The sequence below is a fragment of the Brienomyrus brachyistius genome, unplaced genomic scaffold (assembly GCF_023856365.1).
Source record: "Brienomyrus brachyistius isolate T26 unplaced genomic scaffold, BBRACH_0.4 scaffold528, whole genome shotgun sequence".
Lineage (NCBI taxonomy): Eukaryota > Metazoa > Chordata > Actinopteri > Osteoglossiformes > Mormyridae > Brienomyrus > Brienomyrus brachyistius.
Window position 1 is genome coordinate 21,079 of NW_026042803.1, and position 27,581 is coordinate 48,659.

The 27,581-nt window shown below is 44.2% G+C and overlaps 1 long non-coding RNA gene and 1 other non-coding gene across 2 annotated transcripts; both read left to right on the top strand.

Moving 5' to 3' along the window:
* Window positions 1–1,514: 1,514 nt before the first annotated feature.
* LOC125729151 (uncharacterized) lies at window positions 1,515–5,604 on the top strand. The gene is made up of 3 exons (XR_007389625.1): window positions 1,515–1,697; window positions 5,380–5,444; window positions 5,537–5,604. It is a non-coding gene; the product is annotated as an uncharacterized LOC125729151 (long non-coding RNA).
* Window positions 5,605–27,193: 21,589 nt separating this feature from the next.
* On the top strand, window positions 27,194–27,265 carry trnad-guc (transfer RNA aspartic acid (anticodon GUC)). Its single transcript has one exon. It is a non-coding gene; the product is annotated as a tRNA-Asp (tRNA).
* The last annotated feature ends 316 nt before the right edge of the window (window positions 27,266–27,581 follow it).

The following is a 27,581-nucleotide window of genomic DNA, read 5'->3' on the forward strand; positions in this document are numbered from 1 at the left end:
ATGGAATCGGATGAGGACTCTGTGATTTTACGGGGACAGGGCTGGTGGGAGGGGTCGCAATAGAGCATCCACAAGTAGGCCTCGTATAATGGAGGAGGTTATGTCCCCCCCGAGGTGTAGAGACCAGTTAAACGTTCGGTGAGGTCCACCACTGGTCATCATACCAACCCTTATAAGTTACCACGGTCAGTGAATGATCGTTCGGTTGGGGAGGAAGACCAGTGGTTTGGGGATAGAATTCTTAGCTGTGATCGTTGGGTCATCAATTTCATTTTGGGGGATGGATTGTAGCCAGGCAATTATAGGCAGGTATAGGAACTGCAGTTCGGACTGGAGGCATAGCCGGGGCGAGATGGCTGTGCATGTTCCGATGGTAGGGCATATTGGCAAAGGAGCAGGCACGGGAAAGACAGGCAGGGTCCTGATAGATTTGGTGGAGCATCGGCGGGCATATTGAATTTGCAGTGTAGCAGCCTTTCTGTTTGCTTGTTTCAGGGGTGAACAATCTTATCCGCAAAGGGCCGGTGTGTATGCAGGTTTTCGCTGCAACTCCCTAATTAGATTTCTAATTAGAGGACTGATTAGCTGAAGAGTCCTCATACCTGGTTTTGAAGAGCTGACCTAAAGGTTACCCCAAAAACCTGTTTTTTTTTTGTTTGAATGGGGCAGTGAGTCATGGGGTAAACTACTGTTCTTTAGGGGTTTTCAAGGTGGAATTACGGGTCGATAATTTTAAGGATCAGGTTGTAAACCTCCCTGGTGTTGCTTTAATATGTTTTATCTGAGGTTGTATCGTGTATTATCAAGCCAGCCGGCTTAGTGGCCTCGGGAGCGGGGTTTAGTGGGAGCAGCTGGCTAGTTTTATTTTCTTTTTTGTTTGTGTCTTTTTCTTTGTTGTATGTATATTTTGGGTTCATTATTAGGCAGGCTGGGCCTTTTGGCACCTGTAGTCTGGGTGCTGGATTGCCCATAGGGGTCTTTTTTATTGCTGTGATTTGCTGTGTCATTCACTAGTGTGATTTGTGCTGGATGTGTTTTTAAGGTTGTGCTGTGGCGTGTACCTGAGCAAACTTTGGGCAACCTGTTCTCTTGTTGGCTTTATTGACAAAGGGTGGATTAGTCTAATTACGGCCTGCTACAAATAGCTGCATATAACGTATAAAAAAAATCACCTTATGGGTGCTCCGTAGGGTAGCAAGATCTTGAGTTTTTTTACAGTACTCGGGTACGTTTTAAAATTTTCGACCAATCAGCAAACATTATTCTGACAGCATAGCTGGGAAACCAATGAAAAGTGAGTGCAACGTTCTAGAACTTGACTTCGGGTTGACGCTCCCTATAAAAGAGCTGGGTACTGCTTCAAGGCGTTCAGTTGGCGCTACCTCCTGATAGAGTAGCACTGTACGGCTCTTGTTCCGTAAAACAACATCAAAAGGATGAAAAAAAAAAATTTTTTAAAGAAGACGAAAAAAACATCGTCTAAAAAAATAAGCCAAAAAAATAATATCCGAAGAAGGAAAAACATGCAAAGTAAAAAAAACAAACAAAAATAAAAAACAATATCCAAAGAAGAAGGAAAAAAACATCCAAAGGGAGAAAACAAGAACTGAAGGGCAAATGAGGTAGGAGGAAATACAAATTTCGTTTCAGCACCGTTGGAGTGCCAAGCCGTGAAAAGCATTTGGCCAGAAGACAAGGTAAGTGTTGTAGCTGTTATTTTAAAACAGCGCTTTTCAAAATGCTGCTTTATAATCGTTTGAGATCGTTAGCCAGTGTGACAGCTGAAGGCTTTTTGAGTTTACCAACATAAAGTTTTATTTCTGTATTAGGACATTGTCAGGAACAATGATGTGTTCATCGCTATGATGTGGTCAAAAAGCGATGCATTGAATCTTAGAAACATTTGTGATTTTTCAAACAATGCTTTTCCTTTTATTTAATCAGTAAAATTTCCATCGGTTTTATATAGTGCCCCTTGAAATATGTCTTTAGCTCATTTTCCGGGCATTTTACTAGAATGCATCCTGAGAAATACACAAGCTCTGCTGCATTTCCGTGCCTCGATGTTTAGTGCCGAGTATAATTGTTGCAGTTGCCTTTTATATATTCCATGAGACCTGTTGGTACCAAGAGAAGTGTGAGACTGTCAGGGTGAATTTATCATACAATCGCACGCATAAATACCTGAGGGTTGCCAGTCCTTTTGCGTTGTTACAGGAGGACTAGAGCTGACGAGTGTGTTTCTACACACTATCAAGGGCATTGTAGTACAGTTTTCTCAGGTGGGAGAATGCTGCCGATCTCCTATTTGACAATACAGCCCTTGATATATTAGAATATTACAGAACTAGAAGCCTTTTGCAAGGAAGAATGTGAGAAAATCCCAAGTACAAGAACTGAAAGCCTTTCAGCTGGCTATAAGAAGCGCTTGTAAGCTGTGATATCTGGCAGAGGAGGTGTTACTAAGTACTGATTACGTAGGGTGCCCAAACTTTTGCAGAGTGCCATAATAATGTTTTTATTTTGTAATTTTGTTCAATTTATGGCATAAAAAGTAACTATTCATCAATGTTTGCTGAAAATATTGTGTATTTTTCCCCCAGTTCCTAAAGAGACTGTATTAACTGATATTGTTGCTTTTGTAATTGAAAAGATGTTATTTGTCAAGGGGTGCCAAACCTTTGCATAAGACTGTACACAGTGTGTGTATGTGTTTATGTGAGTGTGTGTCTGTGTGTGTCTTTATATATATATATGTGTGTGTGTGTGTATATATTTCAGTATATGCATGTGTATATATATATTTATATATAGTTCACACACATTCAAACTTATTTGAATACACATTCAAAATAATTTTTATTATTATTATTTTCGTTTTTTTTTTTTTTGTGTTTTAAAATGTTTTATTTTTGCAATGGAAATAAAAATAAAGCAGTCCTCCGTAGAGGAGGGGTGGTGGAGGGAATATATATATATATATACATATATATAAAATAATTGTCACACAACCTGGGTGACATGCCTTGCCTGCTCACCCAGTTTTAGTGCACCTTAGTTATTCATAATGACCATCTAGTCTCGATACACCCATGAATATATATGTATATATATATATATATATATAGTTTTTCTGTTTTTTTTTTGCAATAGACAATAAAAATAACGCAGTTCTCCGTAAAGGAGGGATGGTGGATGGAATATATATATACATATATATATAAAATAATTGTCACACAACCTGGGTGACATGCCTTGCCTGCTCACCCAATTTTAGTGCACCTTAGTTATCCATACTGACCATCTAGTCTCGACACACCCATATATATATATATATATATGTATATATATATAGATATTTTTTCTTTTTCTTGTGTTTTTTTTTTCGCAATGGATATTAATAATAAAGCAGTCCTCCGTAAAGGAGGGGTGGTGGAGGGAATATATATATACATTTATATAAAATAATTGTCACACAACTGGGGTGACATGCCTTGCCTGCTCACCCAATTTTAGTGCACCTTAGTTATCCATAATGACCATCTAGTCTCGATACACCCATAAATATATATGTATATATATATATATATATATATATATAGTTTTTTTTTTTTTTTGCAATAGACAATAAAAATAACGCAGTTCTCCATAAAAGAGGGATGGTGGATGGAATATATATATACATATATATAAAATAATTGTCACACAACCTGGGTGACATGCCTTGCCTGCTCACCCAATTTTAGTGCACCTTAGTTATCCATACTGACCATCTAGTCTCGACACACCCATATATATATATATATATATATATATATATATATATATATATATATATATATATATATGTATATATATATATATGTATATATGTATATGTATATATGTATATGTATATATGTATATATGTATATATGTATATATGTATATATGTATATATGTATATATGTATATATATATATGTATATATATATATATGTATATGTATATATGTATGTATATATGTATATATGTATGTATATATGTATATATATATGTATATATGTGTATATATATATGTATATATGTGTATATATATATATATATATATGTATATATATATATAGATATTTTTTCTTTTTCTTGTGTTTTTTTTTCGCAATGGATATTAATAATAAAGCAGTCCTCCATAAAAGAGGGATGGTGGATGGAATATATATATACATATATATAAAATAATTGTCACACAACCTGGGTGACATGCCTTGCCTGCTCACCCAATTTGAATGCACCTTAGTTATCCATAATGACCATCTAGTCTCGATACACCCATAAATATATATGTATATATATAGTTTTTTTTTTTCGCAATGGACAATAAAAATAACGCAGTTCTCCGTAAAGGAGGGATGGTGGATGGAATATATATATACATACATATAAAATAATTGTCACACAACCGGGGTGACATGCCTTGCCTGCTCACCCAATTTTAGTGCACCTTAGTTATTCATAATGACCATCTAGTCTCGATACACCCATAAATATATATGTATATATGTATTGTTTTTTTTTTTTTTTTTTTTGCAATAGACAATAAAAATAACGCAGTTCTCCATAAAAGAGGGATGGTGGATGGAATATATATATACACATATATAAAATAATTGTCACACAACCTGGGTGACATGCCTTGCCTGCTCACCCAATTTTAGTGCACCTTAGTTATCCATAATGACCATCTAGTCTCGATACACCCATATATATATATATATATATATATATATATATATATATATATATATATATATATATATATATATATATATATATATATATATATATATATAGTTTTTTTTTTCTTCGTAATGGACAATAAAAATAACGCAGTTCTCCGTAAAGGAGGGATGGTGGATGGAATATATATATACATATATATAAAATAATTGTCACACAACCTGGGTGACATGCCTTGCCTGCTCACCCAATTTTAGTGCACCTTAGTTATCCATACTGACCATCTAGTCTCGACACACCCATATACACACCCGAAGCTCTGATCTCAGATCAGTTCCATGCCTCCAGAATCTAATGTTACCCTCAAGGAAGAAGGGAAGCTATGATGAGTAAAAAAAAGGTTATTAGAGTGTCCTGTCAGCGTTGGGCTTCTTCGGCCTCCGCCATTGATTTTTCGGTTTCAGGATGGAAAGTACAAGGTGGCTCTGTGTTGATGAATAATCCAGGAAAAAAATGCCACAAAGGCATGGAGTCACACCAGTGGAGTCTTATCCTTGCAATAAAGACCCCTGTATGACCTTTGCTGAATATTTCCAGTTTAGTGGAGCTGATCTGTGAGTAATGCAGTTATGCAGCAGTTTCTGATGGTTTCCGGTTTTGCAGGTGGTGTCCTTTTCAGCTTGGAGGAGGGAGCCTCCTTCTGGAACCAGATGTTGACCTGGAGAATCGTGAGTGACGTTTCCGATTAGCATACCTGATCTCCTTGCCCCGCCACGGGGCTCTGGTGAAATGTAACTATTCAGTGACCCGTATCTTTCAGTTCTTCGCTTCCATGATCTCGACCTTCACCTTGAACTTCTTCATGAGTATCTACCACAACAAGCCGGGAGATTTTAGTAACCCAGGTCTCATCAACTTTGGACGCTTTGACAACGATGTAAGTTTCCCATTTCTGTCGGTGTTGTGATGTAGATTGTCCTTTTTAAAAGTCTGTAGATGGAATCTTGAAAATCAAAATATTGGGCATCGGTAATTGATCTGGTTGTCTTGGCCAATGGTATGCTGTCCGCAAGTCAAGTAGCTCTTGGGAGATGTCGGCCGTTACCCTCTGACATTGGTTTCCTGCCTCCCGTTAGTCAGTGGGGAAAATGTGATGTTTATGGATGTCTGGACAACTTAGAGTGGAGAGCATTTTATAATCATTACCTCGTTTGGGAAAGGCGAAAGAAGACGGTATAATTTTGACCAAAATCCAGAATGAGACCAAGTTCACACTGTTCCCGAACATGTTTTGGTCTTTCCTGTCCGTGCCGTTCAAGAAGGGGCTGATCTGTGAACTTTATGGGGAAACAAGGGTGAGAGAGAAAAGGATGAGCTGTTATTTCCAGAAAGGGCTCGACTCGGTACCCTGTCACATGAGCAGTGATGTATTTTTACCTGCCTTCTGGTCACATGGGTTGGAAAGGAAACCATGAAACGTTTGTTGGGGGACTTGGACACAGCCCCCACCCCGCAGCGCATGACTTTCCTGGGAGGCCCCCTGGGCTGGAAATATAGTCATCACCTCGGTGGACATGAGTACCGCGCTGTTTTAGTTGGGCCTCCTGGTTTAGGTAGGCATGTTAGCCATGGTTGTGGATGTTTCTCGTTACAAGAGAGGCACCTGTAGCAGTTTACATGGTATGCAGATACGGTTGTTTATTTTATTTTTTTTAAACGCAGCAGAATTTTTCCCGCCTTCGGTGCCTGAAGTTTTTGGGAAACGTTTGCCCCGGATGCCCACTGTATGCTTCCTGTAGGATCACAACACGTTCACCATTTTTTTAAAAATTATACACTACTGTGCAAAAGTCTTAGGCAGGCAAAGAAAATGATATTTAGATTATCCTCGTGTTGGTGTAAAACTATGATATTATGCCTGTGAAAGTGTGTCAACTTCGCCATTTCAGAACCTCTGCTAAAATCATCCTAGTATTTGCAGCGACCGTCCAATGCAGCCATGTGTTTTTTTTGACTTGGCCACCAGCACACCTCATACAGCTAGTCAGTCTCTCACTGACTTTTTAAGCCAGTATATTTAACTTTTTTTAATTCAGCTGTTGGTGAAATTTAACAAAATCATGGAACGGCTGAGGTGCCCCTGAGGAGAAGTTTGGGAACTGAAGCGGTGTTCATCTAGCCATCCAACTAGATATCAGTAACTTTTTAGAAAATAGAAGAAATTACTGTGATGTTGTCATTTGCATGTTTGACTGGAGGATTCTGGGTATTGATTTTTTTTCTTTTTTTTTACCCCCCCCCCCTCAGAGCACGGAGTACTACCTGTATGAGATTCCTCTGTTTATCGTCATGGGAGCCTTCGGTGAGAGAGAGAGAGAGAGAGGGAGCGTCTTATTGTGGAAACCCAAACCTTGCTCTTTTACATCTTAACGGACTGGTTCTGTTTCTGGTTTTCTCATGCCGGGCCCATGTCTCTTTCCCCCCCGCAGGTGGATTGCTGGGAGCACTGTTCAACGTCCTGAACTACTGGCTCACCATCCTCAGGATCAGGTGTGCCTGTGTGCGTGTGCCTGTGTGCGTGTGTGTGCCTGTGTGTGTGTGTGTGTGCGTACTTCTGTGCGCATGTGTGCCTGTGTGTGTGTGTGTGTGTGTGCGTACCTCTGCCTGTGTGTGTGCACGTAAGTGAGGCCTGTTTGGTTTTTACTGTGTCACGCCTGTCTGAAACTTAGGCATCTTAACACTTGAAATTAAATAATTAAATAAATATATCCCGAGACTGTGGGGCTGACCTTGAAACTGCCCCACACTGGTTTGATGCAAATGAAAGTTGTCCCACAACAAAATCATTAGCTGAGCCACCATGCCCCCCCCCCCCATCCCCAGGTATATCCACCGGCCCTGCCTGCAGGTGATCGAGGCCATACTGGTTGCTGCCGTGACGGCCACTGTGTTCTTCACTATGATCTACTTCTCCAACGACTGCCAGCCCCTGGGGGAGGATCAGCTGGAGGAATACCCCTTGCAGGTAAGGCAGCTGGAGGTGGGCTCTCTGTGATTTCATTGGCTGAACAGCTGAGAGGGTGTGTATCCTGTCCTCAGGCCTGAACCTCCACTTATCCCTCTCACAGCTGTTCTGTGCTGATGGCGAGTACAATTCCATGGCCACGATCGTCTTCAACACCCCGGAGAGGAGTGTCCGCAGCCTGTTCCACAGCCCCGCAGGTCCGTGGAGTTTCCAGCACGTGTTTCAGGGCAGGATGGGTCGTGACCTGAAGCCGGATTGGTCGCCCCTGTTGTGCCCTTCTTCTGGAAGAGATTATAATTACAGTCCGTTGTCCATCTTTAGAATGAACACCTGTGTTTGATATTGGTGACAGGCTGGCTAGGTCCGGGGCAGCTGTTTGAACAGTCAGACTCGTCTGCCACCTCTGTCGTGTCGTAGGTTTGTTTACGGGCCGCTTCTGGCTGATTGTTTTCCCAGACAGACAGCTAAACCCATACACACAATCCTCCTCAATTATTCAAGGCTTCCCTCATTTGGGATGGGGGGACTGTCACCCTGCCTGGGGAGAACAGGAGCGCTTCTCAAGTGCCCTGACGAATGCCACCGTAGGCAAGTTCGAACGGCACTAAACTGTGTTCATCCATGCCCTCTAGTGGATGAAAGACATACCAAAGTAACATGGCTTGGTCTTGATCGGCTCCAAATTGCACTTTACACCAGGTAGAAAAATGGAAATGATCATATGAAAAATGCCATTCATCATGAAATAATTTCTGTACACCTGTATCCTCATTACAAGGGTGAATCAAGTAAAACTAGCTGGTTTCGCTAGATTAGCGTTCTTGGGGATCAACTACATGATCAACATTTTAGCAAAAACGTGGGAAACACTGACTTAGGTGATGAATTCCACCACCACCACCCCCCCCCCCCCCCCGGCAGGTTCCTACAATCCCGTGACCCTGGGAATCTTCACCATCACCTACTTCTTCCTGGCCTGCTGGACATACGGCCTGACTGTGTCCGCCGGGGTCTTCATCCCCTCGCTGCTCATCGGCGCCGCCTGGGGGCGGCTCTTTGGCATTTTGCTGGCCTCCATTACGCCGCACAATTCCATACAGGTACATCAGGACGGGTCGCCGTTCCTGGGGAAGCGCCGTATAGCCGGTGAGGCGGCGTGGTCCGCTGGCGGAGGAGGGGCCGTCACGATAGCAGAACTCTTCCCTCAGCAGAGAGAAACCTCACAGTGGCGACGTTTTCCACTGACCTTGATTTTTTTGCACATTTTGAAGAAGCAAAACTGAAAATCCGTTAATGGGTACGATTATATTTCAGGAGGACAAGCCCTCAAACGCTTTCAGTTTGATTGAAGTGGTTTTTGTGGCGATTCGCAAAACTGAAATGGAAGCCGATTTTGCGAACTTGTTGCTGTGTAGGACACGATGACTTGGTTCTAGAGCTCGTATCTCATGAAAAGCTCAATCCATGTTGAGGCACGGAATCATAAATTGCAGGTGTTGTTTCCATGATGTTACTTAATGGAAACACCCTTTATGCAATTTCACTTTGTCAACAAATTTGCTTGTTTGTGCAGAACTTTAATGGAAACGCTGCAGGTTTTGATATATTAAGGAAATTGAACGGGGTCTTTAGAAGTCAGAGGGCCTCCTTCAACACCCGCTTTAGATTGATTTCCTCTTTGTTGTCCAATCAGATTTACTCTTTAAGCAGTCACGTGACTCTTTGAAGGTGCCCTATTGGTTAGTGCTGTATCGATTTCCTGGGCCGCCCAGCGTCATGTCGGCATAGATGTAGTTTAACATAATGTTTGTTGGAAGTAAAGCCCCCTCGAAGTTTTTGAATGAGCATGTTTTATGATTTGTGGCGTTTCGTTTGACAGACCTTGGCCGACCCTGGGAAGTACGCTCTGATTGGAGCCGCCGCCCAGCTTGGTGAGTGTCCGTCCGCGGTCAGCCTGCTTTTCAGAGCTCGTCTAGAGGTGCATGGAGGCACATGAGGCTTCGGGTTTGCGTCTGTTTACGAAGGTCTTTGCCAGGTGGGATCGTGAGGATGACCCTCAGCCTGACTGTCATCATGGTGGAAGCCACCGGAAATGTCACCTACGGCCTACCCATAATGCTGGTTCTGATGACGGCGAAGATCGTGGGCGATTATTTCGTGGAGGTCAGTGTTGACGTTTCGGGTTGGAGCGGGTTGGTCCATTTGGCATTATGTGTGAGCCTGTCAGTGAGTGATGAGCTCATCGCCTTTCAGACCGTGCAGAACTTGGAATCGGGCCAGTCGTGTTTCGTTAACTGCTCCGGTCTCATGTTTGCTTTTGGTGTGGGTGGTGCAGCTAGCCACCAGTCTGACGCCATCTTTTTTTCATCTGTCCTTCCAGTGACTGATTTTGAGAACCCTTCCGTTGTTTTTGCACAGCTGTCTAACTTAAGGTGGCACATCATGCTGTGACAGCTCGTTTCGCTTCTCTGTTCCTCAATGTGCCAGCAAATCTGCTTAGAGGAAGTAAAACTTCAAGGGGTGGCAGCTTGTGAATGTTGTGCAGATGTGATCCTAAGCTCTTCTGAGTGACTCGAATTTTCCCACAGGGGCTATACGACATCCACATCAAGCTGCAGAGTGTGCCCTTCCTGCACTGGGATGCCCCAGCCACCTCCCACTCCCTGACTGCCAGGTATATTGCCCCCTACAGGATTTTCCCTGCTAATGCTTCAATGAGCCCAGTACACGCCTTTAGCAAGACATTGGTGCTTCATTCTCACTGTATATTCAGGTTTGGTGTGTCTGTCCATTCAGGGAGGTTATGAGCTCTCCAGTAACCTGCTTCAACCTGGTGGAGAAAGTGGGCACTATTGTGGATGTGCTCAGCAACACCTCGACCAATCACAACGGGTTCCCTGTAGTCTCCGGGTTGAGTGATGGCTGTGAGGTATGTCCCTCCCACTAGGGGTGATTTTGTTTTCCTGGAGATTTGTCACATGATGTACTTTGGGGCTTTGCTAATCTGAATTTTGTGCTCTTAGCCAGGGAAAATCTGTGGCTTAATCCTGCGTTCCCAGCTTATCGTGCTCCTGAAACACAAGGTGAGTGTGACCTAAGGTTCCTGCAGAGGTCAGCTGAATAAGGAGCATGTCTGTCCACACTAACACCTATCAGGGTGCTTGGTGTATATGCATGCCTGTGAATGACAGTGCGATTGACCAATGAGGGGTCTGTTTACTGCGTACACGGTTGCGAATGTCAGTGCAGCAAGCCAATGAGAAGTGTGCTCATCCACGTTGTGACCGGTGTACTCTTTTCAACCAGGTGTTTGTGGAACGGGCTCGTTCTCGTCTCAATCTGCGCAAACTGCAGCTGAAGGACTTCCGGGATGCCTACCCTCGCTTCCCTCCGATCCAGTCCATCCATGTGTCCCAAGACGAGAGGGAGTGCATGATGGACCTGACGGAGTTCATGAATCCCACCCCCTACACTGTCACGCAGGTACTAGTCTCAGTCTCAGCCTTGGTCTTGGTCCTTGAGAACCAGAGACACATTTGACTAAACAGTCATGTTCTGCGACTGTGTTCTTCTGCCTCTTTTTCAGGAGACGTCGCTTCCTCGTGTCTTCAAGCTGTTCAGGGCCCTTGGTCTGCGGCACCTCATTGTGGTGGACAGTGACAACCAGGTGCGTCTGCCTTGCGAGGTCCTCAGGCCTTCGTCATCTCCAGCACATATCTCCATTCTCATTGTAAAATTCGAAAATTACTGCATCGGTTTTCAGCCAGTGGCCGTTGGGCATCCATCTAGATCAAGGTTATCACCCTGGTTTCCTGTGCTACTCCCACCCCTCCCTCATAACATAACCAGCTATCTATGCCCTGTTCTACGTACCAATCATGTTCCCGGTGCCCAGGTGGTGGGACTGGTGACGCGGAAGGACCTGGCCCGTTACCACCTGGGCAAAGACGGCCTGGAGGAGCTGCAGCTGGCACAGACGTGATGCGTGGAAGGCGACTGCCGCGCTGCTCACCAGGCCAACCCCCCCTGCCCCCAGTCAGCCCCCGCCAGAACCCGCACCGGTCGTGCATTTCAGCAAAGTCCGGAACCCGGGATGCCAATGACTGACTTTCTGGTTTCGTTCACCGAGGGTTGGTTGTGATGGGGGAGGGGATCGATTCCATGTGTGTTTTGCGACTTTTTGTTGCCCCCTCCCAGTTTGCACATAAAATAATTTATCCGTTATGTTTTTAAAGCACTTCAGAGAGAGAGTGAGTGTGTGTGTGTGTGTGTGTGTGTGTGTGTGTGTGTGTGGTTCTACACACACTTGGGTGTCAGTCCCGCTCTGTGGTCATTTGCAAAGCTTTGGTAGCATTGTGATATACATTAGTGTAAATGTGTAAAAAGCATTTCAAGCTGTGTGTGTGAGAGAGAGAGAGAGAGAGAGAGAGAGAGAGATTAGCCAGGCCAATAACGTTCCTCTTTTACTCAGAGTTTTTTGAGTGTGGTCTATTGACAGAGGGTACCACAGTTTTCTTGTGACTTTAGTTTTACTTTAGGGGAAGTTAATTTTCCTCTCCCAGATAATTGTCTTGCACATTGTACCATTAACCAATGCCTCCCACCCCTCCCATGCCAGTGTAGGTAAGACCAACCCTGCCCCCCCCCCCCCCCCCCGGAAAAACCCTGACTCGCTTTGACCTTTTTCTCTCATGCTGGATGCTAGCGGTTTTTAACATACAGTGTTTTTTCTCGTGAATTCGCCCATTGGCTGACTGCCACACTGCCTGCGTCCTCCCCCACCCACGCCAGTACGTGACAGTATGTATCCCCCCCACCCCGGGTGATTCTCCAGGTCCTGTGTTTTTGATGGCGATTTGTCTCTTGTTGCGCCGTACAGCCTCTAGGTGGCAGAAACCCTGGTTTCTGATATATACCTGAATAAATTATGCAAATCGGGGTCAGGTTTACATGGGTCGGGTGCCAAACAATGCCAGTAGTGTGTGTGTGTGTGTGTGGGGGGGTGACTTCACAGGTGCTCTCCTGAAAATGTGTGTATATCATTGTTTTTAAATGGCACTTACTGAAAGCAGAGTGGGGTTCAGGGCAGCTTAATGATTTGCAAGGTGACCATGGGTCGTGTTTGGCCAAGGGGGCGCTAGTGTGTTGAGGAAAGGAACTTATTCTGGTCTTTGCAGGCTGTGCTAGAAACCCAAACCCACCCCCATGGCTGTATGTGGCTCCGCACTTTAAATGCTTCTTACCCCACCTCGTTTCCCATCTGCGCCCTACAACTTACAAATCCTTGCAATGTCACGTGCAAGGGGGCCCCCTACTGGCCAAGCAAGGCCCTACAGTCGCTGGTGCCCTTGGGGGTCCAGCCGTACAGTTTTTGCCAACAGCAGAGTTTACACTTTGACTAGTTATGTGCTGTTTAGTTATTTTGTTTTTAATTAAGGTGAACTTGCCTAAGTGACCCTGATCAGTTAAATAGGGTTTTTACCCACCCAACAAGCCTATCGAAAATGGACATACCAGTTAAACGGTAAACGATGTGAATCCCTTATCAGATTTTGATTTTATTCTGAATATTAAATGTCGTGTTTTAACTCAACCTTAAATAAATTAAAGTATCTCCATTTTAAAGAGCACTGTGACTGGATGAGAGAATTGTTTCGGCGTTGGCAAGTACCACCTTAGCGTACATTTATAGAAACGGCTGAAATATACTGGATAATTTTGCATAATTTTTATTTTGCCAAGCTTGATTTTCTTCTGTGATTTCTGAAATCTAATAAAGGTTTTGATGCATATGCCTATTTGTATTGCACGAGTCAGTCATGCTGTTTAATAAGAATCATTTGTATTTATACAAACAATGATAAAAAAATTATTGTATTAAATGGCGTGTTTGATGATACTGCTGGTGACTCCGTGGCACTCTTTGAGCAACGTGTCCGTATCCTAATTTTCTACCTTCTGACACACAAATTCTCAGACTAAATGAGATTACTGCAGTCCCGTTGCCGGGGTAATGCAATTGTTTAGGTGGATGTCGCTGAATGCATTTCAGTGGGAGGTCCAGAAAGCCTGGGACGCGATTTGACGGGGTAGAAATGAGATGAACGGTTCTGTTGTACCTTGCAGATTTGTACCTTGCAGATTTCCCTCGATTTGCTTATTAGTTGCTGGAAATCAATATTTAAAAAAAAATGTGCGTTGAACATGCCTTTCCATCCCGATCCATGAACCCAGTTTTCCCAGATATCAGCAAAACAATGAGAAATTCTATATATAAAAAAAAAAAAATCAACATTTGATTAAGTTTTATTAATGCTTGCTTTCATGTTAAAAAATTTTGGTGCACAATTTAATTTTTTTTTTAACACACAACATTTGGTTGAAATTGTAACGTGGAACATCAAGTCTGGGGCGCAGTTAAGGGGGGGAGATTAGGACAGTAAAAAACTTGGAACATAACTGCATTGGTGTGGGTTTGTGGCCCAATATGATATGCATTCATGGGGCCCAAATTCTCTAGCAGAATCACAGCATAGATTTCTTTGTATATTTTTTAGGTTTAAAGGACTCCGGAGATTGAGATATTGTGTTTTTAAAGTTTCCTTGGACTCCCACAGTAAATTTTACAGAGCTGGGGTCTCCATAACTTTTGCTGTGCAATAAATTTTGCTGACTGGGAAAGGGGGGGGGGGTTCCCCAAGATTTTTGCCGGCTCGCCTACCCATCGGCTCACCTTGAAAATGCCCAAAATGCCACCTGGCTGTTCAGCCCTGCTATAAAGTTGCAGAAAGACACGACGTTGTACTGTGACCTTACGATGTTACAGATCCGAGAAATAGCGTACTAAGCAGCACGTGTTTCCCTGCTGTGTTAAGGTGGGCCTTAGAAACCCATAACGCACTAATGCAGCTCTGGATGGCGGGCTATGCGTCAGTAATGCTGTCAGAGAAGATTCACTCATTAGTCTGATGTGAACTTAATCAGATTATGGGTCCTTTTTAGTCGCAGAATACAACATAATCCATGGCAAATGGACATCGGTGCCGTCTTTATGATGTTATGCTGACAGTGCCTTTAATCCCACCCCCCACCCCCCACCAATCCCTTTCCCAACTTCATGTTGTCTCTTAATCCTGTATGTTTCAGTAATATGAAGACGGAATTTCAGTATTCTCTGTTGCGGTTGTTTTATTTTTATCTCGCGAGTTTCATGCATTTTTAAGAACCGCGCAGAACATCAGTTAACTCTGTGCTGCTGGAATCCTGAGGATTGCCTTGATGGGTAGTGTAGGAGTTGAAGGATTTGCGTAGTCAGATTTAATTTTTTAAAAAGGAAATCTATTAAAAAGTAACATGCAAAGTAGTTTATTATTATTATTTTTTTTTTTTTTTACATAAGAATTTCAAGAGAAACTGAGAGCCTCGTTTTAATGGGCTTGTCTGGTAAAGTTAGTTTGACACTTGTACTGCATGTATTATTAAACATTTATCTATCCATCCATCCATCCATCCCGGCTCCGTCAACATGCAAACTTCAGTAATTCAAAACACTTAGTATTGAGCTTCCATTGTGAGCCTTAGCAGCCAATAAACAAACCGCCAATAATGAATATCACAGGCTTTGGTGATGGACACAGACTTCCAGACACGCCCCATATTCCTGACGCATTCCTCACCATGACCCTGTCTACTTCACATTCGCAGCCCAATATTTCATTCAAACTGGAGTTCGAAAGCTTGTTGGAGCCGAATGGACAATTTTAAAGACCAACATGGCAGAAAATTCAGTTCTGAAAGAAAGGAAGTTTCGATTTTTAATGAACTTATGAGATGCAGCAGAGATTCATCTTACCCTCAGTAATCTTTAGTTATAGCTTTCAGGGACTGGGATATAGATAATTTAGAAATGTGCTGCTTTTTAAAACACTAAGTAGGATTCCAATACTTTTCCAAGACACGGTATAATAGTATAATGTATTGTTGGTGCGCTGTGGGAGGGAGGTGCTGTCCTGGCAGGGGAGACAGGTGACTGAAACCTTTTGTAGCGATTTGTTCCGCCTGTCTGTTGGGCAGAATTTAGTTTGCTCTCTTTGTGCTTCCAGTAAATCTAGGTCCCGTTCCCATCATACCAGCAAGTCCGTGCAGGGTGGATCTCTGGCTAATCTCTTTTGTTGTTTGATTCCCTCCACGGAGGAAAAAAAAAAGAACTCGAGGTCACCTGCGGTTCCGAACCACATCTCCAGCAGGTCAGTGATCTCAGAGTAGCACATGCCGTTTATAAGCCAAAAGAAAAATGGTTGAAAAGTACGACACCTGTGTTATTCTATTTTGGTATTTAAGTGACAGAATTCCACTAAAGGTGAATTAAAAACTTGCTTAATTTATTGAGAAATGCTGAAGAAGTAAATGAACAAAGGATGAGAGAAGCTGCTGGAATCTGAAGCAGACATGATGCAGGTTCGAAACTGCACAGTTTTGATCTGGAATATGGGACACAATCCACATTATAAGCACTGAGCTAAATGCCAAGTTTTAAATGGCTATTTATCTATTACAACCATTGTTTCAGTGAAAGTTGTATGCAGATGTTTATTACTTAGTAATAAGGCAATATTTGGCTCAACTATGGTTTGTCTGTTACTAATGAAATAAACTTTTCCTATATATAGAGACACAGGACTTTTCTCACTTCTGATCTAAACCATAATTTAGTCTGTTCTTATTTAACATGACACTATAATAAAAATACATCCGAAGTTAAAAATCCTGGAAGACTGCGTCAAATAGAGCAGCAGAGCACCGCCCCCAAACAGCCTCTGTGGGGCAGCAGTGAGCTCAGAGTGCATCCCCCCCCCAGGAGGCAGTGTTAGGAAGAGCAGGCTGCTGTGGGACTTGCTGGTGACCCCAGGGACTTGGTCTTGCCGTTGTCCTCTAAGGCCTGGGCGAAAAGGGCAGGGTTACGGCTGGAGTGCCGCTGGCGTCTCACAAAGGGAAAGACACTGGGGCATGATGGGAAGGAGAACATGTTAGCGTTCCGCTAACACTTGTGGCACTGCCTTTTCTAAGTCAGCCATGTTGGAAAATCCTTGACTACCGTGGAATTACAAACAGAAACTAGAGAGCATCACAGGGGACGCAAAAGCAATTAACATTACAGAACTCTGTGTAGTCTTAGTGACGAAGCTAAGCTGAAGCCAGCAGTTCACACTAAGCCCAAAAATCCCTGGAATTAATCGTTAACAACCCCAGAAACAGAACCTGTGTGTATCCCACACCAATATGAGTCTTATCCCCTTATATAAAATACATGGAATATATTACAGAAAGACCCCTTTTATAGAAGATAATAGTTTTACCTTTTTTTGGTCTCTTGTGGTTCTATGGCTCTAGCCAGCATGTTTTTGTAGAGATCGGACTTTAAATAGCGGGCGTAGGAGTCCTGAGGGTGAGAGGAGAGGCCGAGAGCCCGTTTTAATGAAGCTGTCATCCACTTTCATGGCTGTGCACAGTTAATGCTCCTACCTTCTTCATCAGGAAATAGATGTGCATCTGGGCGTCATCCAGGACAAAACGATGTGGGCTTTTCATGCCCTGCAGGGTCTTCTCCATGGTCTTGCTGTCCACGTTTACCCACTTGCTGGCTCCCGGGGCCAGGAACTGCCTGGGGGGAAGGAAGTGATGAGCCTGAGCTTTGCAGTCCCACTGGGAGTAAGCAAGTGCCACATCAGGGCCTGCTCTAAATTCAACTGGGATGCAAACTGTCCCACTGGGCCACAAGGTCGCACTCACTTGTAGACCTCTTCCACCTTCTGCGGGATCGTAGCGCTCTCGCCGTGCCGGATGTCCTCACAGGCCTCCCAGAAACAGAGGTTCTCCACTGTGAATGAAACAGCGCATGCATCAGCTACCTGCAGGAGGCGCTCATCACGATGCCAATATGGAGGAGAATTGCCTTTCATAGAGGGATCATGATTATTAATTTAGCAGATGCTAGATCCTATTTTTTTTTTTTTTTTGAGAGGGCAGGGTCAGTCAGTCCCTGGAGTAACTGATCGACGGCCCAATAGTGAGGTCACTCAGCTGACTCTGGGATTTGAGCTGATGACCTCCTGCAATGAATCCCAATCTGCTGAGTCACACACTGCCCAAATAGGCCCGCAGTGATCAAATAATGAATATGATTCTTACTTGCTGACGATGCCTCCATGAAGCTGATCTACTTGGGCGGGGGGGTCTACATGCTGCTCACCACTGAACTCCTTCTCCAGGTACTCCCTGAACTTGCACCGTCCCAGAGGGTCCCTAAGGAGCTCCGTGAAGCCGAACCCCCATCGTTCCACCCGCAGCTTGGTGGGTGTCTCCACCCTGCACCAGGAGGCGTGGAAGTGAAGAGACGACAGTCACCTCTGGGGGTGTGGCCCTGAAGAGGCAGGATGGGGCGCGGTAACGCACACTCACATGTCGGCATTCAGCGTCCAGAGTGCCGTGTCATCTGTTATCCAGGGGTTGCTGGGGGGGCAGCCTTGCATCATGGGGTCATGGTTCAGGTACTGCTCGCTGAACTTAAGGAAGCTGAACACAGAAGACCAGCCATTCCCAGTTTTAGTCCTACTTTCTATAATCCTTGCAAGTCATCAAATATTCAGGTTCAATGCTGGCATATTCCAGCAAACTGGAGCTCGAAATGGTGACGAAATGATTATACGTCATTGAACCCTATAAGGAAATTCTCTTTTCATCTCCTCCATCTTGCTCTCCATAGGTGAGAGAAAGCTTGGTAGCAAAGGGCAGCTGCCCGTAGAGGCTCCCAGGAACCTGGGGGTTAAGGGCCTTGTTCAAGGACCCACAAGTGTGCTGAAGCCAGGCTTGAACCGGCGACCTTCTGATCAATATTAAGTAATTATTTGCAGTTAAATACAGTTCAATTCAGTTTAATAGTCAACCGGTTTCAATATTAGTTAGGCATCATTAATCCAGGATATGTGTGACTCTGAGATTTATGGTGAAAGATGGATGGGCAGATGGACGAAAGAACGAAATAACGAGGTTAGATTTTCACAAAGAGCAGTCCCCAGCATTTTTGTCAGAATTAACATGAAATAGATCCCCCCCCCCACCAATCAGAGGCACAGTATACAGAATACCCAGAGATATCCCCCAGTTAGGGACTAATGTGGACTGGTGTCGAACCAGTGGTCCCCCAGCTATGCTGGGACTGAGGCTGAATCACAGGTGTTGGGGGGGGGTAGGTGGGGGAGGCTGTTATCCAACCTTTCCAGGCAGATGGAGGACTTGACCCTCGAGCGGCCCAGGGATTTCCTGATGTGTTCAATCTGGTGTCGGGAGCCATGAAAAATCACACGGGGAATATAAGAGTCAGAAAAAAGGCACAGCATGGTACACATCCAAGCCCTGATAAGAGCCATGCTGTTGTACCTTTAAACAGAATTTGTCAATATCTGAGAGCCAACAAAAGAAAACGACAACACAGATGTAGATCCTTCCGAAGCAATTTTCTTATGACAGCATTCTTAAGAGCCCACTTAATCACCCTCTTTGGTTGTTCTTGGCAACCATCCCATCAGCTGAAATAGGTTCACTCTAAATTCTTTCAGGCTTACCTCTCTTTTGTAGTAGTCCGCGTTCTGTTCTGTAAAGAAGGAAGAAACAAAACCGTCTCTAAACATGATATAAGCCACATGTTTATGGGAGTTTTACTTGCGCAAAAATGTTCTGAGGGCACAAGGTTCATTGGTTCAGAGAGATAACCAATCAGACTGTAGAAGTGGTGGATACAGGCAACTAGAGGAGGGGGGGGGGTCAACCAATCAGATGTCTTGTTCCTGCCTCCTCTAGTTCCTTAGACCCACCTCCTCTACAATCTAATTGGTTATCTCTCTGAACCAATCATTTTTCCTTCTGCCCTCAGAACATTTTTGTGAGGGTAAAACTCCCACGAGCGAATCACATGCAAGGAATCAGACAGTAGGAATTCTGCTCACACTCAGCTCCTGGCTTTACTAAGCAGACATCCAGTCTAGAAACCATGAATAATATAGCACTATTACGAGTATGTATTGTGGGACTGCTGACGTACTTACGTTAGCATGGAAAACGAGAGCAGGAAGTGAGGAAGAAGTGAGACAGAAAGATGAGCACAACGAAGTGCTGTCACACTCACACACGAGCTTCCCTCGGATGCCCTCCCACCAAAAACACTGATTATCACTTCACTTCCTTGGGTAATTTGGGGGCCCAAGGCAACAGCCTATTCTGCCTATAGCTGCCATATATATATAGATATTAATATACATATTTTTTCTTCATGACTTTGATCTTATCTAGGCCCCGAGCGGCTCTCTTGTTTGCCCGGATCCGGTCCTGTGACTGACAGAGGCGATAAACAGCAGGTACTGGCATTACGGAAAAAATGTATATGCTTAATAAAAAGCTCAGACCAGCTGGACTCGGGAGTTGTGCCGGTTCCTTCGCTCAGGGCCTTGTTCTTGAACGCTGAATGTTCCCGGCTGCAGAAAATCAGAGGGTGAGAAATCCTTAGCTGAACTTCAGATGAAGAGTGAGCTCGTTTCTCTCAAGCAGACTGACGCCGGTCTAACGCTGCATTAATACCCCTTAGCACTACTGGTCACATTTCCCATGATGCCACTGGGTACAGCCCATGGCGACACTGCCCAGTAGGGGACAGTGTGACAGCTTTCCAAAAGGACCATTCGGTCCTGGAGGGCCAGTCGGTGACACAGTATCCATGATCAGGACTGGGGTACCCTGCTTTACAGAATAAACTAACCAAATGTCGATACTGAATGCAATCTGATTTAACATGGTTTCCTTAAATCCCAATTAAAGTGCTTCAGATCAGCTCAGGACTTAACAGCAGAGAGACTATTTGGCAAATTATTACGCTGCTATTTGCAATTACATCCATTATCTCTCCGCTAACATGCAGCATTAAGCCTGAGCCGCAGGAATAGAGGTCAGATAATGGATCCGGTATTCCGGAGGTGGGATCCTCTTCCAGCTCGTTTAAAAGGCCCAACAAGTGGGGGGGTGGTGGGGGGGGAGACGCAAACACAGCATGTCTGCATTTTAGCTTCAGGCCGTCTCCCAGTCCCTTCGCACTCCTCTCTCCCAGATCCAAGCATCACCAGTCTTAGCGATGCGTCTCGTGTTTCTCGGGCAAAGAGAAAGGAGGCAGGAAGCGGCCATTTTGTCATTTGCTGGTTTTAATCCCCCCCCCCCCCCCAGCTTCCCCCGTCCACCTGGCCGTACCAGAGTGCAGAGCGTCCCTGCCTTTTAAACACGAGCAGCACCTGACTGGGGGGCCCTACGCTGCGTGGTTTTTGGCTCAACTGTGTTTCCGTCTAATTGGCGTCAAAACGGTGGGTTTCATCAATGAAGGTGGTGTGTGGCTGAGCGGGTTGGCAGTCGCCGCCTATGACTGGAAGGTTGCCGGTTTAAATCCCACAGTCAGCAGAGTGACATCACCACTGGACCCCTGAGAGAAGTCCCTAAACCCCCAACTGCTCTAGTCTCAATAAAAGGTACATCTGCAAAATAAGCTGAATTTAGGATGTGATCCGCAGCTGCGTGGCTGCCATTCCCACCTCCTGATGCCGCCCCGGATGGGGATAATGGCCCACATAAACGCTGATGCTTATTAGCCCTGAGAGATGCTGCGCACCCAGCAGAAAGGGGCCCTAGTGACGGCCGGGATTAAGCCAGATACACACCACACTCTGCTCCTGTCCCACACTTTCATTCTCCACTCTCCTGTGTTATTCATGAACTCCAAATTACACTCAGCGAGGGTGCAGTTGCTCATTCCCGCAGCCTGCTGTCCTGTCTGTCTTCTGAAAGCTCTCGTCCCACAGAACATAGGCTTCTTCCCAGCTAAGTAAATATTTCATGATCACACTGAAGCAGTAGTGGGTTATCAGGCCTGAAGTGATATATTCCTCCCCCACAAAGTATGCATGGAGACACTCTGTGTGTCTTACTTAACGAAGATAAAACTCCCCCCCCCCCCCCCCCCCCCGTGAATTTTGCTGAGCTCAATGCTCTGGAGATGACGGAGATCGAAAATTATACCGGAAATGTTCCATATGTCCTTACAGATGTTTCCTTTGCCTTCCTTCATTGAACAAACCCGTTGTCGTGGGAGAGAACTGCACAACCCCCCAGCTCTCTGTGGGGGAATGGGACCCTGCCTATGCCTTCCTGCCAATCCTGCCAAGTTTCCCCTGTAAGTTGAAGGATCTCCTAACAGGCCTGCATGTAGATTAATGTCATACCCAGGACAAAGCAATTGCAGGTTAAGGCCCTTGCTGAAAGGCCCAACGGAGTAGAATCACTCTGGGCATTCACAGGATTTGAACCAACAACCTTCCACTTGCTTGCACAGATCCCTAGGCCCAGAGCCACCACTCTGCCCCACAACCTCAAAAAAATCCTAGAATCGCCCCCAGCCTGAGGCGATATTCGAGCTGCCAAGGTGCATTGAGTTCAGGTTTACCCAGTGTGTGCTTTACTCTAATCACAGCATACTGGGTTTTCGCCGGGGCAGATGTAGGGAGTCAGGGGTTTCGGGGGAGGTGCTTACTGGCGGTCTGTTGACGAGCCAGTAGGCCTGTTCCTGACATTCCAGCACGATGCGGTCCGCCTTGCGCCTCTGTTTGGCTGCCCTGGTAGGAGCAGAGCAGTCGATGGAGAGTCAGAAAGCATACTGGGTAATTAGCATATAGCGGTAATCACTGAACTGCAAGGTAGGGTTTTCATTTTTCTGTTTCCTTTTTCACTTAGAAATGGATTTCCGACTCTAGTGTTTAGGCTGAGGTCTGATTTAACAGATAGGAGGGAAATTATGACCACACACCATGTTACTTTTTAATTTAGGTAACATCATCATCCTCTTAATACGAGATTTATTCATCCATTCTCATCTGTCCCCTTGTGTGCATTTATGAAATTGATTTCATAGCTCGATGCGACAGTATTCCCGGGCTGGGGTGGGGTTTACCTGAGCTGCTCCTTCGCCTGCATCACCACGAAGTCCCAGGTGTGGTTGATCCGTTTGTGCAACATGTTGTAGCTGTCCTGCGGAGACGATGTTTAAATGCGACATTGCCAGGTCGCACGGCTGGCTGCGTTGCTGCATGGGTTCACGTTATGACTCACAGGCCGAACCCCTCCCAGGATATCAGCTGGCAGTGTCGGATTCACAAACCCTCTTACTGATGAGAACCTAAAATGCGTTGACCCTGACGCAACATGGCGGCAAGTTGGTGGATGTCTATGTGCGATCCTACTATGTGCATAATTGGTGGGAGGTTTTCTTACACAAAAATGTTCTGAGGGCAGAAGGAAAATGATTGGTTCGGATAGATAACCAATCAGATTGCAGAGGAGGCAGGACCAAGACATCTGATTGGTTGCTCCTGCCTCCTCTAGTTGCTCGGATCCACCTCATGTACAATCTAATTGGTTATCTCTCTGAACCAATCATTTTTCCTTCTACCCTCATAATATTTTGTGTAAGTAAAACTCCCATGAGCATTCAGCTATCACATGATCTCATCAAGCAATGCTTCAGACCAGCGAATAAGAATAGCATTGAAATGTACATAAATAAAAATTTTCTCTTACCTTTTCATAGTCTATCAGCTGCCCTTGCTTTCTGATATTCTTCTTAGTCAAATAAATCGCTTTAGAAGAGCAAAAGAAAGACATGGCAAGAAACTGTGTTTTTCTATTATTCTAGTAAAGGGAAGTAATGATGTAATAGGCGAGCACATGATTAATAATTGGTAATCACCGTAATCTAGCTCGGAGGCTGGCCACTGCTGAGAGCTCCAGAAGTACGGAGTCTAGCAAAAAGGAGATGCTGTCATTTGAAACTATTCAGAAGCAGCGTGACAAAGGTGCTTTGTGATTTAACATGTCAGGGACAAGGCGGGTGGAAGGCATTTTGCTACTTTAACTGGCATTGGTTCTCATACATCAGTGTTTCCCAATCCGGTCCTCGGCGACACACAGATGATCCACGTTTTTGCTCCCTCCCAGCTCCCTACCAGACAGTCTACGTTTTTGCACCCTCTCAGCTCTGGAGCCCGGACCAGATTGAGAAATACTGTCCTACACGGTAATTCCGCAGTCTCTCCAACGAATAGTTTCGATATGCGTGCCCCCCCACATGGCCACCACCCTCTCGCGCTGCCCTCCATCTGAAGAAACCGTGGTTTTAGGTTACCTGGAAGCGATACGGCGTCTCGTCGGGCCCCAGGACGAGCGTCCTGGGGTCCTTTAGGGGGTAAATGTAGCCGTGCTTCACGATCAGATTCCCCACATGAAGTGCCTCTGAAAACACACAAAGTGGTCACTCATTTCCACGTAAACTACTCAAAGCTCAAACAAATCCACTACTCGTAGCCCAGATTTAGGCATAGTAATTCTCTAAATTTTTGTCAGTGGAATACAGTAGAACACACGATAACTAGAAACTGAGTAGGCATATTATATTTTATTTTACGGTATAGCAAGTAACTGGAAAAAACGTTGACATGGTGCACAGAATAAGCCGCGGGGATGGTGCATTCCTCATCGGAACTATAATTAATTACGAGTAATTGGGACTTTCCACTTTCCGGCTGCCTCCGCGGCCATTGGCAGTCAGGCGCTCCCGGGGGTTTCAGACCGGCGCAGCAACAGCGCTGCTAGGGGGAAGCCTAGTGTTTACAGGGAGGGGTAACTGCTTACCGGGGCAACAGGTTTTTTGCCCATTCAAGTCTGTTAATGCATCTGCCATCTACTGCCTAAAAGTCCCCTCCTTTCCATTCCGACTTCTTTTCCAATCTGGGCTGTAAATCAGGGAAATCTGCTCCCTTGCTATTTAAAACCTCATCTGCATCGCCCGGGAATTCAGGACAACAGTGTCTTGCAGAAGTGCATAATGAGGGAGACGGATAGCGATATTTCTCCAGGCATGACTGACTGCCTCTGGCTATCAGCGAAGTTTGCATCGGGACTATCAAACCGTACAGCTCAGCATGCGTAGCGGCGCGACTCGGGACTGGCCTACAGATTATTTGTACTAATAGCCTCTCAGCAGAAAGATAAATAATTCAGCAGATAAATTGACGCCAGGGGAAGAAAATCCCAAAAGCTTCAGGCGAATGGGGTGTCTATGTTATGGACAAGCTCAATTCTGACATTTATTAATTCACAGGCTCAGCAATATCAATGGAACAGAACATGCTTCTGTCAGACACGTGAATTGCATATGCTTACACATAAATGCAGCTAGGCTAATCTGTTGTATGGATGACAAATTCTATTACTTCATTTGTATTTATTATTCAAAAGACTCGTTTATTTCTGTTATTTTATTACAAAAAAAAAAAAACCTGATGACGTCTTTCGCCAGCAGGGGCGCCATCGTCGTCACGAAGGGAAAAAAACAATCGATTAACCTCACATAAGAGCACCAGGTAACACTTCCCTACATACTTCTCGGCCCTACCTTCTTCCATGATGGAGTACTTCTGAATTAGCCACTCCACGATATCATTTCCTGGGAAGGCATAGCGAGGAAGGCATCTAGTTAGAGTCGAGAAATGCATTAAGCCGTCATAAATCAAAAACGCTGAACTCGATAAATAAATTACATAAATAAATATGAGCGCAAGGAGATCGATGACAGTCTTAATGCACAGGATTCCCGAAGACCGCCGATGTATGGGCTTTCCTGTGAAGGGCTTAAATGACCATTAGGACCCGGCCCCCGGGACACTGCACGGCCGGGTGTAAGACAACCCGGGCGGCATGAAAAATTATTTTTAAAAAGTAAAATATGTATCGTGCACCTGTCATCGCATGTGGAATCACTGTGATTAACAGTCTTTGATTCTTCATCTTTATCCCCATGTCGGGATCTTGCATCGCCACAATGACTTGTTCAATCTGGGATAAGAAGAATAGTCAAAATCGTGAAATCAAGGTGACGACAGACATAGTGAAAACGTTCAACCTAGTAATATAATAATTGCTTAATGTGTGATTTGATATGTAATCGTTATATTCATCATTAAATCACCGGAGAGACACACTCATATATTTAGGCATATATATAAGTAAACTACAAGGTTTTTCCTCTGACTATCTTAACTGCACGTCAAAGACGTTATCGGATATTCCCGACTACAGACTTTCGGTTTGATCATTTATTCGCGTTATTAATTCGGCTCCTGATTACATTAAACTAAACATGCTCAGATTGTTACAACCTTTGCTTGTCGGTTATTTTTGGGATCTTTCTGGATGGGCTCAAGGCGGGGTCTGTAAGCACAAGCAAACTGCCAGCACTTTTGTTTTACATGAAAATAGTTTGATGTCGGCCTATTGCGTTATTGTCTGGCTATAATTTGGAGGCAATATTAAACAATAGGCCCATATATTGTAAATATACATGTTGTGTTGTTTTGTTGTTATCACAAACGTATAGCCTGATCATAAATTTCATGGATACCTGGATGTTGTATGTTCCATTATATTTATGAATGAATGATTTATGTGAAGTCTGGCTTAGATTCGAGAATTAATCATATAGATTAAAAAAAGTTTTCATTTAAAACTTATCTCATATAATAAAATCCTCGTCCGAACGAACATATGTCAGAATGAAAAAACATTTAAATTATTTTTGTGATGCATCAGTATCAATAGCTACAACGTCATAACAGATATAGATATAATGCGGTTCATACTTTTGAAGTTGATGCGTATCTCCCGAAAAAAATCAACTCCAGAAGAGTCCGCGTCTGTAAATGCCTGAACTTCGGAATCGATCCTACCTTTGTTAGGCGCGGCATCTGTGTCTTGCAGCTGTTCCCTTGGATAAAGATGTTAATTGTCATGCTTACAGCATCTCGATCTCCGGCGTTTGTGAAGTTGGGATTGATGCTGTCCTGTGTTTTTTTTTTCCTTCCACACTTAAGCTCTGCTTGTTACTGCCCCATAGCGGAGCGCAAGTGAAACGGACTACCGGAGATTTGCACTGTTTTTCTGTTAGTGTGTATAATCAAAATATGACTCAGTTTGGCCAGTTAGAAAAATATGATAATAGAAAAGTATTCTTTTCCTCTCACTTTTTTTTCTTGATTTAATTACCGACTTCACGTACTTACACTGTGTCCCGTTGCACGATGTAATATTGCGAAACTATGATTTTGTGGCAGTGTTTTGTAAAGGAATTTTCCGTTTAATCATCGTCTTAGTATAAAGCTATATGGTTGTTCTGGTATCAGTGGACGTACATTATGTATTTTTTCTTCTCTTGAGCACCATGGTCATGACATGAAGCTCAGTCATTGATTACTCGCAAATGTTAGTAGTCATCCGCTGTTTATCTTGAAGATGTAAAAGTAGTGCGCGTACATCTCCTCGTTAGTATAGTGGTGAGTATCCCCGCCTGTCACGCGGGAGACCGGGGTTCGATTCCCCGACGGGGAGAGTCTGCATCTTTTTGCCTCGGTCTCAAAAGGCACCAAGCTAGAACCGGCCCCGTGTTAGTGGAAACGGGGCTTGTGACTTGTACTCATGCATAATATTCTGCGGGTCGCTCAGCAGCGCAGCATATGAAACTAGACTCGGATTGTAAGTGTGTGGTTTTGATAATTGATGTATGGATGGATGGATCCTTAATAAGAGATATAAACAATAAGGTCCAGTCGCCAACTAATCATGTAAAATACGTCATAAACTCATGGTTGTTAAACCCAGAATAAAAATGAAGACGTATAACTAGGAAAGTCAACTTGCACATTTC